The following is an 11,352-nucleotide window of genomic DNA, read 5'->3' as shown; positions in this document are numbered from 1 at the left end:
ATGAGGGGCCAGGCGGAGCCTGACCAGGTCCCTCCATCCCTGTGCGCTGTCCAGCGGCGGCCTCCGTGCCTGGTACCTGTGGGAGGTGGGCAGGGGCTTGGCAGTCTCTACATTAGGCTCAAGGATGCTCGGTGGCACCGTACACAGTAATAACGGTAAATGCAGCGGAGGAGTGTCTTACTTCCAAGCTTTACCGTGGTCTTTGGCAGTGTAGCATGGCTGCAGGCAGCCAGCAGTACAGCAGAGCAATCTGATACATCAAGGAAAAGATGAAGTGTCCAGGCACCTGGTGTTCATGCAATACATTCCTGCTTCCACTCATCTTTGCTGCCAGGTGCACTGATGTTCACAGACACAGCAGGTAGATGCAAGCACATGCTCTGGAGCACATTCCCCCAGGCACCAAACATGCAACATCTCATAGCAATGCTGACAGGAAGGATCCTCTGGAGGTCTCCAGACCAACCTGTTGTCCCAAGCCAGTTTGTAGTAATATCTACACCAGAGCAGCTATGGCTTTGTCCAGCCAAGTCCTGCAGCGGTCCAAGTGTGGAGATCCCCACACCTCTCTGGGCACTAGTTCCAGGGCTGCACCACCCTCCAGAGGAAGAATTGTCTTCTAATGTCCGTGCTGATCATGCCAAGTGCAATTACACACACATTCACAAACATTCATAGAGGAACTCAACAACAAATTTCCAGAACCCAATAGCCCTTTGGGACAGATGTTTGCAAGGTGCACCTACAGTGCTCTGGAAATGCTCCCATAATATCTCAGGAATATAGAAACACATGCTCCTGTGTGGCAGGGCTCTAGATAGGCACATACCCACATACAACAATCTGAAACTACTCTATCCAGTCAATAAATGATAATGGCAGCTTCGCTGAACTGCAGGTGCACTGCTGCATTTCAGAACCTCCTCCATCACCTTGTGTATCTGAGTCATTTGCTTTGCAAAGGGTGTGCAAGTTTTTGGACTACAGCACTTCATAGTGATATTTCAAGAATGCAAATTCAATTTGTAATCCCTGCAGCAGTGTCTTCAAATATCTCATGATGGGGAGGGTACTACTGAGACCTATTTTCTACCACTGAGGCCACTACTATTCTCTGCCTGTACTTGGGCTTTTATTTTGGATTTCCTACACAAGGGGCTTATGGCAGCAGGTCTTCCCAGGGTAAAGCACTTATAACCATGCCTTCACTGAAGACTGGCAGAGGGTGGAAGATCTAGAAATGTTTTCTCTTCAGAACATGTAGTTATGGGAGTTAGCCTTTGGCTCCCTTGCCAAAGCTGTTCATAACACTGTTCAAGCCTGACTATACAATGATTCTACACCAGCACAGCTTTTTACCACAGACACAGTGTGCTGTTTTACACAGAACTGAATCAACATAGAGGATCTGCATGCAGACTTCCAAAACCCAAAAACTTGGCATACTTGTACCAAGCAAAAGGAAGTACTGCACTGTAAGATCTCTAGGAGCCGGTGAGGTGATACATCTCCATGTCTCATTGTACTGCCATGTAGGCAACATATTAGTGTGACGCTGTGCCCTGACTCTCCCCTGACTTAGTTCCAGGATTGCAGACCCTAGTCTGCTCTGCCTAGAAGTCAGAGATGAGCTGTTCCACCTCCTGCCTGCACAACCTGCTTCAGTGACTGGTGATTTTAGGAGAGAGATCCAGGTAAGCAGAGACAACATTAACAGTCACCATCTCACACTGGTCCAGCTACAGTAAGAAGAGAAAGCCCTACTCTCCTCCCATGCTCTATCTTGAACTAGGCCATATCACTCAAAGCACTGGCAGTGCTGGAGGGTGATTAGGGTTGATTTTTAGCAAGAGAAGCAGAGGAGGGTCATGATATATGGCTACATATCAAAAAAGGATGATCTGTTGTCCCATGAGGGAGGGATGATTGGAGTCTCACAAACCATGAAAAATGGGGAGAAGAAGGGCAACCCAGCTGTCTTCACCCTTTACAAAGCTCCTCAACACCTAATACTCCTCACTTTCCTACGACACTACTGACTCGCCATGGCCTTTCCCTTGGAACCCACTCTGCTAACCTCAAATCTTCTTTCTCAACTATTCAAGAAGCAGCAAAATTCAATTTTGTGTGCCCAGCTGAGAAATTTTGCTCTATCTCTGCTTTTGGTAAGGCTCATTAGAAGGAACAGAAACTCACTGACTCAGTTTTCCCCCTTTAAGGGTGTTTTCATAGCAGTATCTTTTGATATTTTTTGGCAAATTATATAGGAATGATTAGGAGAGGGTTGGTTTTAATAACCCTCTCATTTCTTGATCCTCTTGCTGCAATGGCAGCTTTCAGAGGGTACTAACATAAAGCTTTAAGGAAGCATGGATATTTGTATTTGTTGAGAGCACTTCAGAGAACACAGTTTGGAAGCTGGAAATATTCTTCAGCTGCAGTCTTCAGCCACAGTGCAGAGACATCCCCAGACAGGTACCACCAGACTAAGGGAGAGATGGTGGCCACCTGTCTCTGAATCTGAGACTGGAAACACATCAAAAGTGCCATGCCTGCCTGTGCCATGGCCAAGTCTTGATATTTCTGGCAAGAAGGCTAAGAATGCATCCTCTGTTGGTCTGTAATCCCCCTGAGCTGGGATTTGCTCTCCAAATTCAGGTGCTCCGGTGTGACAGAGCCCCAAAACTTTGACTGCTGAAGCAGCCAAGGTTCCCCTTCTCAAGTTCCCCGAGAAGCCGTGACACCATTACCCTCTCCTAGGTGCTCAGTACTGCCTGCAGCCCCCAGGATATCAGTAGCTGCTTGGGTGTTCCCTGACCTGCCTTGGTCCTAGTGAATTGACTTAGCAAAGTCCGTTTTATGAACCCTTATGGGCAGAGGAGTGGTTCCAGTAGTTCTGGCTGTTCTTGGAAGTCCAATACTACTTGATCCAATGCCCAGGGACAACCCCCCCCCCCCAGCATTCCATGAAGCCTAGTAGGGAGAGGATAGAGGCACAGACCCAATAGGTCTATGCAACCCCTAGAGGGACCCTTTGGGGAAAGATGAAAAGGACCTGCCAGGATCTGGGTGATGAAGTGCCAGCAAAAGACTATAATATGCTGGAGACTATAATATGCAATTGATTCTTGTTAGAAAATACTGAAAGAAAGACCAGCTTACTGAGGGCTATCAAGGGAGGTAGTTGAGCAGTGGTGGGGAAGAGGACACAAACACATCTTACGTCTCCTGGAAAGTGTCTCTGATGTGAGGAAGCGGAACTTGCCATACAGTTTGGAGGCCACAGCCACATTTTCACATCTTTGGCAATATTACTCATATTGGGAGAGTTAGAGTAGGCAGAAGATATTTTGCCTTTTGGCTGATATGGAAGAAGGGAATCTCAAATAGTGTATAAGGATCTGGGGAGGTGGTGAGAGCTGCAGGGCCGGTGAAAGGAGCAGCCATGTTTTTTGGCTATTAGAATTGTGGCTTTAACATCACAGCTGACTGTGCATGTTATGATCCTGCTGAGGCAATGCCCACAGTGAGGAGCTGATGAGAGGTCAAGAGAGGTCAAGAAGCTGGGCAAGATATGCATGCTGTCATGTCCTGCAATGGGTTTTTTATGTAGGGTTGATGTCCTTCTTGGTGCCGCTTCTTTCTGCCAGCAAAGGAAGCTCTGGGAGAAGCAGTGGGCTAAAGCAGGACAACCCCTACCTGTACCTATTGCTGTATGTCATCCCAGGCCACAGTGGCAGGATCAAATGAGATGAGGTCTGCAGCAAGACATTTCAAATGAACAGCACAGGGGATGACATGAGAGATCATCTCTTCCCCAGACCACTCTTCTTTCTTGGTTCTGTAGGGGAGCCACTGTAGCAGTACTTCTCATCACTTCAGTCTAGGGTACAAGCTGTGAGAAAAACAAGTGTGAGGAGAGAAGGTGGCTCAAACAAGGAGGGAAGAGTGCATTTGTGGAGATGCTGGTGGGGCAAAATGCAGTAAACCTGCAGGCATTCGGTTTATCAGTGAAGAGGTGGGTCAGAGGGCAGATAAAGGGAAAAGTAAGTTGGTGTCTGAGGTGGAGAAAGAGATGTCAGCAGGGACTGGGCAGGCCTGGAGGAGGAGAAAGTGATGGTAGAGGTGGGCACGAGGCAAACCAAAGAGCAGGGATATGAGTGGGAAGCACATAGGCCAGGCAGCACTGTGCTGGCAGCAGGAATGGAAAGGGTAGGGAAGAGTAATGATGTGGGCTTTGTCAGCGGCAGGGCTGAGGATCAGATGTGCTGAGGGCAAGGGAGGAGAAGGGCACAACAAGACATTGGGGGAAGGAAAACTGGGGAAGCCAGGAGGGTTTATCTATATGGGTGAGAGGGCTATTCTAACTGCCTTGCTCATTGCACCCTGCACAATACAGGAGATCTCTGTCTAGTTAAATTCTTTTATTTCAACTTTTTTGAGCTGTGCCAATTTGAAAGCACATTTAGGGATAACACTTTAGAAGGCACAATGGCCATATTTCTTCTAAAACATATTTTTCCAAGTTAGTGGCTTGTTGATACTCTGTTCACTATCCTACAGCCATTTTGTGCAAGTTTCTATATAAGTACTTATTTCAAACCCACAATTTGCATAGTGTTTTAACTATGGAATTTCATAGAGCTTTTAAGTGAATTTCAGCTGCCACCTGTCTTCTGACGGATATACAAGAAAGAAGCACATACCATAAGGTTTTTGAGAAGTGGTATTTTGAATGGCTTTGAAGAAAAGCTCTTAATCAATATCTCTTTGTAATGAAGTTTGGCTTCACAGGAGTTTCCAACACTCAGCTATTGATGACATGTTATATAATAGTAGAGTTATTATATATATAAATGACAGAGTTCCTAAATCCTCTCCTGGTGAAGGGAGAGGAACATCAGTGTGATTGTGGCTAATTCCCCTAGGGAGGTGGTTAAAGTGGAGCAGAGGTCATAAATTACACATTTTAAAACTATTTTTCTTCTAAAATATGAAAGTCATCTGTCCTGTGCCACAGCTTCAAAGGCCAAATCTCCCATGTAAGAGAAGACTGCAGAGTCCAGCACATCAGCTGCTTTAACAGGAAGCTTCAAGCCTGGCTGGCAGATGAAAGAAAATGGTATTCTCTGTCTTACCAAGAATGTGGCAGCAGAACCAGTGCTAGCATTTTCCCATCCAGAGGCTTTGCAAAACTCATCCCTGTCTTCATTTAATTTGGAAATTAGTTCATCTAACCCTGTCCTGACCAAAGAGCATCAAAGGTAAATGTTCCAGCTCTAAATCCAGCCATTAGATTCTCTCTTCTGTACATCTATGGTCTGTGCTGTGCTAACATAGTACCTTGCAGCAGGGCCCATCCTTTGGAGGAGTTGCCCAGCACCCCATGTCTTGTGCATATGTCTTAACTCACAGAACAAAGACCTTTCACTTCTCAGCAGAAGGAAGACTAGAGATGAGCTAGCATAAATGCTTTCAAGCACCTTGCTCGGGGTATGTATAAGGAGACACCAGAGAAGTGGTGGACGAGGAAGTGGAACCACCATTTTCGGCGCACTGAACCACCTACTCTAATTCATGTGCAATTTACAGTTGGCTTCTGCGGAGCACAGAATTCATCTGCCTCATTCCCAATATATAAATGATGCTTCACTTTTCTGTTGTGCTCATAGGAAGTTCGTTCATCCCAAGAGAGAGGTCACATCTCTTCTGCCATACGTCACAATCTGAGATGATAATTGTTATGCAAACTTCTTATTAACATTGGAGGTAATACTAATAACACTAGCTTGCTCACAGCATTTCCCAGAGAGCAGGCAGGATGTTTAGTGCAACAAATGACAAAAATTAGAAATAAGGCATGTCAGCTGAGTGATCCTCTGTATCCTGACACCCTCAAAGTTTGGAGTGTTACATAGCCTGCCTGTCCTAGGAAGACTACTCCTGATGTACCCTTGGCCTAAAATGCTGAATGATTTCTTGCTTCTGCTGAACTGTGGCGCTCTCATAGAAATGTGGAAGGACACACTTGAACTACACCAAGCATTCTACCTCAATAGTCTGTTTCCAGCTATGACCTGTATCAGGTGCCCCTGGACTGACCAAGTCATGGGTGGTCCTTTCCTGGACATGTCTCTGTGAACTACAACCATGCAGCTGCCCAGGTAAGACTTGTATTCACACTTTTGACAGATTCCAGATGGTTTTTTTCTTCTGAGAATTTTCCAAATTGATGTTTGAATCCAGTTTGTCATTAATGGTTTACCTCTGGATTGAACAAGCAGCTCCTCTGTTGGACTTCCCACTTTCTTTGGTAACTTCCTTTGATAACCTAGTATTAGAAGAAATAGGAAATAAACATTCCCTGCTCACTTCTTTCAGTATAATTCATTGCATCTGTTGTTTTTCCATGTGTCACCTCTTTTCTAGCTGGAGTCCTAGTCCTCCTTTATTAATGCTATTAGTCAGTATCCTTGATTCCTACCCTGGTTCCCCTGGATCTTCTCTGTCAACAGGGAGACCAGAATTGCATGTATTATTCCGAATATGTTTTCTGTCTTGGCCTCTAGCAGTAATTCCTGATGTTCTGCTTGCCATGCTGGCCATCCTGCAGATTTGAGATGATGTTTTTATAGAAGTCACCCTATAATTCTTTCCTGAATTCCTACCTAATTTAGTGCCCATTGTTAAATGGAAATTCATTGTCCATAAAGGGAAGCTAGTGAATTAGCTCAGACGTAGACTCTCACGTTGTAGACATCCTCCTGTCATTAGATAGGTCTCTCCTCCCATGTCCCATTGTGTTGCTCTATCTCTTGAAACTGATACTTCTTCTCCCAGCTGTGAGCTAAGGAGTAAATAAATCCTCCACCCATCTCAGATAATCTTCTAGAGCACTGACTGCTTTGTTCTGCATTGTTCTGCAGCTTTACTACCACTCAACTGATCATGTATCTGGCTGGCCTATGTTCTTCCCTAGTTCATAGAAGCAGGAATGGCAAGAAACAGCAGTTGTTTCTGGGGTAGTCTGATTTCATGGCCCTTTAAGTCCAGATCTGAGCACAGAATGGCCCCCCTTCTATCTCAAAAAGAAGTGCAGTAGAACTAGAAAAGGTTCAGAGAATTGCATCAAGGCTGAACAAAAACAGAGAAAGGTATTATACAAGGAGTAGACTGGGATTCTTCAATCTGGTAAAGAGGTAACTGATAGCGATACATTACAGGTCTCCTAGATTAAGTGGCTGAGAAAGGGTGGACAAGAACTGACAACTATTGGGACATCAAATGAAGCCAGCTGGCTGCATTTTAAAAAACACTGCATGTAGTTCTTCACATCATTGAGAGAGTGTCATGAGGATCTGTGGGACTGTTGGCTACACCATATCATGGAAGCAAAAGGGTTGAATGGAGCTTAAGAGGAGACCATGCTGGTTTATGGAAGAGAAAAAACACTGATTTTTTATTAAAACTATCAACAGCACCTTAGGCTGGGGAAATCCCTAATCTGCAAATTCTTTGCACCTGGGAAATTTTTCCAGGGAAGTGTCTCTACGTGCACATTCTGTTCTTGTACTTTTCCCTGGGAATCTGCTTTTGTACATTGTCCCTGCTAGGCATGAGCCAGTTTGAAAATCTACAGAGAAAACTGGCAAAACTGGGAAATAAATCAAAAGAAAATGAAACTACAAAGGGAGAATCATCAGCAGAAGTCCCTAGAGGACCTGAAAGAGGGGCTGCAGCCCACTGCACTCAAAGTATACATGCACCAGGGTCTTCTTTTCACCACAGAAAAAAACCTGTGTGAGGGAACCTATGAACTGCACTGTGAGCACCCTCATCTCCGCTACTCTGTAGTGGATTTTCCAGCATAAGTCCCAGGCCTGAACCTGAATACAAGGTGAAATCTTGCATTTCCTTGCCTTTCTTGCTAGTAAAAGTTCCTGCCACTCTGTGTCTGGGTAGGAATCCAGGGCAAGGAGATGGAGTGAGCAGATGTTCCTCAGGCCCAATCTGAAGCGAGCATGTCAGTGTTATTTGGCCAAATAAAATGGTGTGTTATGCCACCCAGGTAGGTTGGTGAGGCTGAAGTATAACAACATGTACCATATGATTGCTCAAAATAGGAGAAAAGAGTGGGTTCAAGTATACCTTGCTCCCTAGAGAAAATATGACTGGATTAGAGGAGGGGTCACCCAGCCCTACCAGCCCTAGTCCAGAAGAATTCTGTCTTTATAAGACCCACAAGACCAATCTCTCTTTCACAGAAGGGACCTCTGCCAACTGCACAAGGACGCAGAGTTATGCATCTGAGGCTTGATTAGGGGATTTTCCTCTACCTTGCTGCCTGCCAAAGGTCAGGTCATGCCAAAAAGCTGCCAGTCTTGCCAAGGCCATAGGAAAAGGCCAACAGCTCAGAGGATCTTCCAGTGAGGTGTCCTGGGATGGATGGAAAAGAGCTGTCAATTATAATTAATATTCAAGTAGTCCATGTAGGGTTGCCTGACTCCAACAGGGGAGTCTGAGGCTGCAGATAAAGGAGGAGCTGAGCCAGTCTAAGAGCTCACTGTTGCCTAAAGGGGAATATCACTTCCTCGCTCCTTTTTTCATCCCCCTTCTGATTCCAGGAGCACAGGCCATATTCTTGCCATATTCTGCCAAATCAGTGAGCTGAACTAGTCTACGGTGGGTTTTGTGGGTGCCAAGCTGTCTCCAGGTGAGACATATGGGTGAACAGCACATGGTGTAAGGAAAGATGCAGAGAACAGACCTCCCCCCTCCTTTTGTCAGTAGTGAGATATTTCCTCAGCTCCCACCATTCACCAAGCTTCCCCTGAGAGCATCCAGTCCCAGGCCCACATGTAGCCTGGAGGCTGGAGCACCCATGCTGGCAAACAGCCACAGCATGGATTGGGTGTTAGACTCCCTGCTCTGGCTTAGTCCTGCACGTCAGCATCTGAGCTTAGGAGAACTGAATCTTACACAAAGTGTTTTGAATTCAGCTCCATAGTGGTCAGCTTGACCCCTTTTACCTCGGCACCTTTTTAGCCAGGTGTGTCCATAACTCCTAGGTGCTGCACTGGGACAAGCAGATAATTTTGCAGGTATGGACAAATTGCTGTTTTCAAAGCTCTTAACATACAACTCATCAGTCAGGTGTATGTTGATAGAGGAGTTAGGTTTAGGAAAGCAAAATCCAGAAAGAGGAGCCAAGTGGGGACTGTCCTGCCCCTTCCCCATCCTTAGCTGATAGGACTGTATTCCAAGCGTGGGACCAAGTCCTAGATCATATTTGGACCCACAACATTTAATAAGTGCTTTCAGGCATGGTGTTTTGAATCCTATGGGTTTGCTTTAAACCACAGTTTCTGGGTCATAACATATGGGCTAGTAGCTAAGAGCGCAGAGCTTTCTTTTGCAATCAACCGCACACTCCAGAAGACAAAAACAGGCCTATGAGTTAACCAAGCACAAGACAAACAGCAATAAAAAGGAGCAAGGGAGTGATCTAAGAGGAAACAAAGTGTGAGCATGACTGCTAGAATTCAGGGTCCTCAGGGTAAAAATTACTAAAAACTATTAACAGTTCAGCCTCAAATCGATCAGCTGACATTTCTTAGTCAAATAAATTTAAGTGGAGTAGAGTATTGGAGAGTTATAGAGTAAACACTGTGTTGAGATGAAGAAAAAAGAACAGAATAGAAAACTAGGACTGAGAAGGAAGGTAGGAAGTGTTGATGTAATGCATAACATGGTGAAGAAGAGGGGGGGGGTTGAAAACACTGTTTGAAGCACAGCTTTGTAAGGCACCAATGAAAAACCTATAAAGATCTACCTAAATAAACCCTACCCACAGATTTGTTTGGCTCTGGGCTCTGGACTCTGTTTAGGGATCTGTATTGCCTTGGTTTCACAGACAGAAAAATATCACAACCTGACCCTTAGTGATTGTGACTATCTGAAAGGGGAATCTGTCCCTTGCAAGGATGGCTCGGCTTTGAAGCCAAAGTTTACAAACTAAATATTTAAAATTGGACTGACTAATTAGCAAGTCTGAGTGCTGCTCTGATTCTGGAAAAGAACAAACTGTCAGGGCTGGATTTTCCCCATCTGTCCCATCTCTCACTCTGCCAGCAGGTGGTACTGTGCCCCCAAGGATCATGCAAGCAGCAAGGCTTTTCCGTTGAGAAATCTTTCCAGACTTCCAGACAATTTGAAAAGGTGCTTCCTCCCCCGCCCCCCACCTACTCTCTGAGCCCTTGTCCCCCTGAACCACTCTTGCCCTGTGCTCCTGAGATGAGGCAATTTTGTGCAAGGATGTCAGCTTGCAGCAGGAGCTCCCTTCACGCCTCGTGGTGATGCTAACCACGCAGACAAATGTTAACCTGGTTTTTACTTCCTCTTCTTCGCACAGTGCAGCTCCATCCCAGAGTGCAGGGGGAGATGGGAGGCAGTGTGCAGTGTGCAGTCCCCCAAGTACAGAATTGTGCCAGAATAGTTGTCCTGCTGCATCCTCACAGCTGGCACATTTAAGTGATGAGCACTTCCAGGTACCCAAGGCCTTGGGGAAGGCATCTTTAGGGATGTCATCTGGAACCTGTGCTCCCCCTTGCCGAATGGCCCAGGTTTGTTTGCAAAAAGGGAAGCATCATATACAGCCCAGTGCCTCAATCCACATAGCTGATGGGCATGCTACATTTTAATGCTATGTGGTCTGCTGTGGCAGGTCCACTGGATGGCACTGTGTCACACACTCCCCTGCTCCTCTGGCAAGTCACGCCCATCCTAACATGTTTATTCCCTAGATCATGGACTACAGAGAGCATAGTGGGGCTGCAACTGGTCAGCAGGTCAGTCTTAGTCATTGCACTGGCTGCATTGCCTTTTATGATGTTCTCCATTAAAAATAAAAAAGGACTTTGAGAAACACTGACCAGCCGCTAGTCACAAAGGTATGAGTAGGACACAATATGCTGCAAATCCTAGCTCCAATGCACTAAGTCTACTCATTTTTGTAGGCACTTTCCATCAGGAACATGCTAACAAAGCAAAGATGAGCAATATATGAAGGTGAAGTGCTATATACAGAGACTCACAAAGAAGAGCTATTTTTGCACCAGTTCAGTTTGCTGTTCTGATTCACTGCCTAATCCACAAACAGGGCACCAGGATAGCTGAGGCAGTAAGTCCAGGAAGGGAACAAGTTCCTGTGACAAGACTGTGGCACAAGAACTTAAACTAGGGCAGTTACTAAGGAGGGGCTGAGGAGCCCTCACCTCTGACACTGGTAACACTGGGATTCTGGTACAGGGAGGACTGCACCAGCTAGGGGATGCTCCAGCTGGCTTTTCTGCC

The sequence above is a fragment of the Struthio camelus genome, chromosome 25 (genome assembly GCF_040807025.1).
Source record: "Struthio camelus isolate bStrCam1 chromosome 25, bStrCam1.hap1, whole genome shotgun sequence".
NCBI lineage: Eukaryota > Metazoa > Chordata > Aves > Struthioniformes > Struthionidae > Struthio > Struthio camelus.
This window is presented reverse-complemented; position numbering follows the sequence as displayed.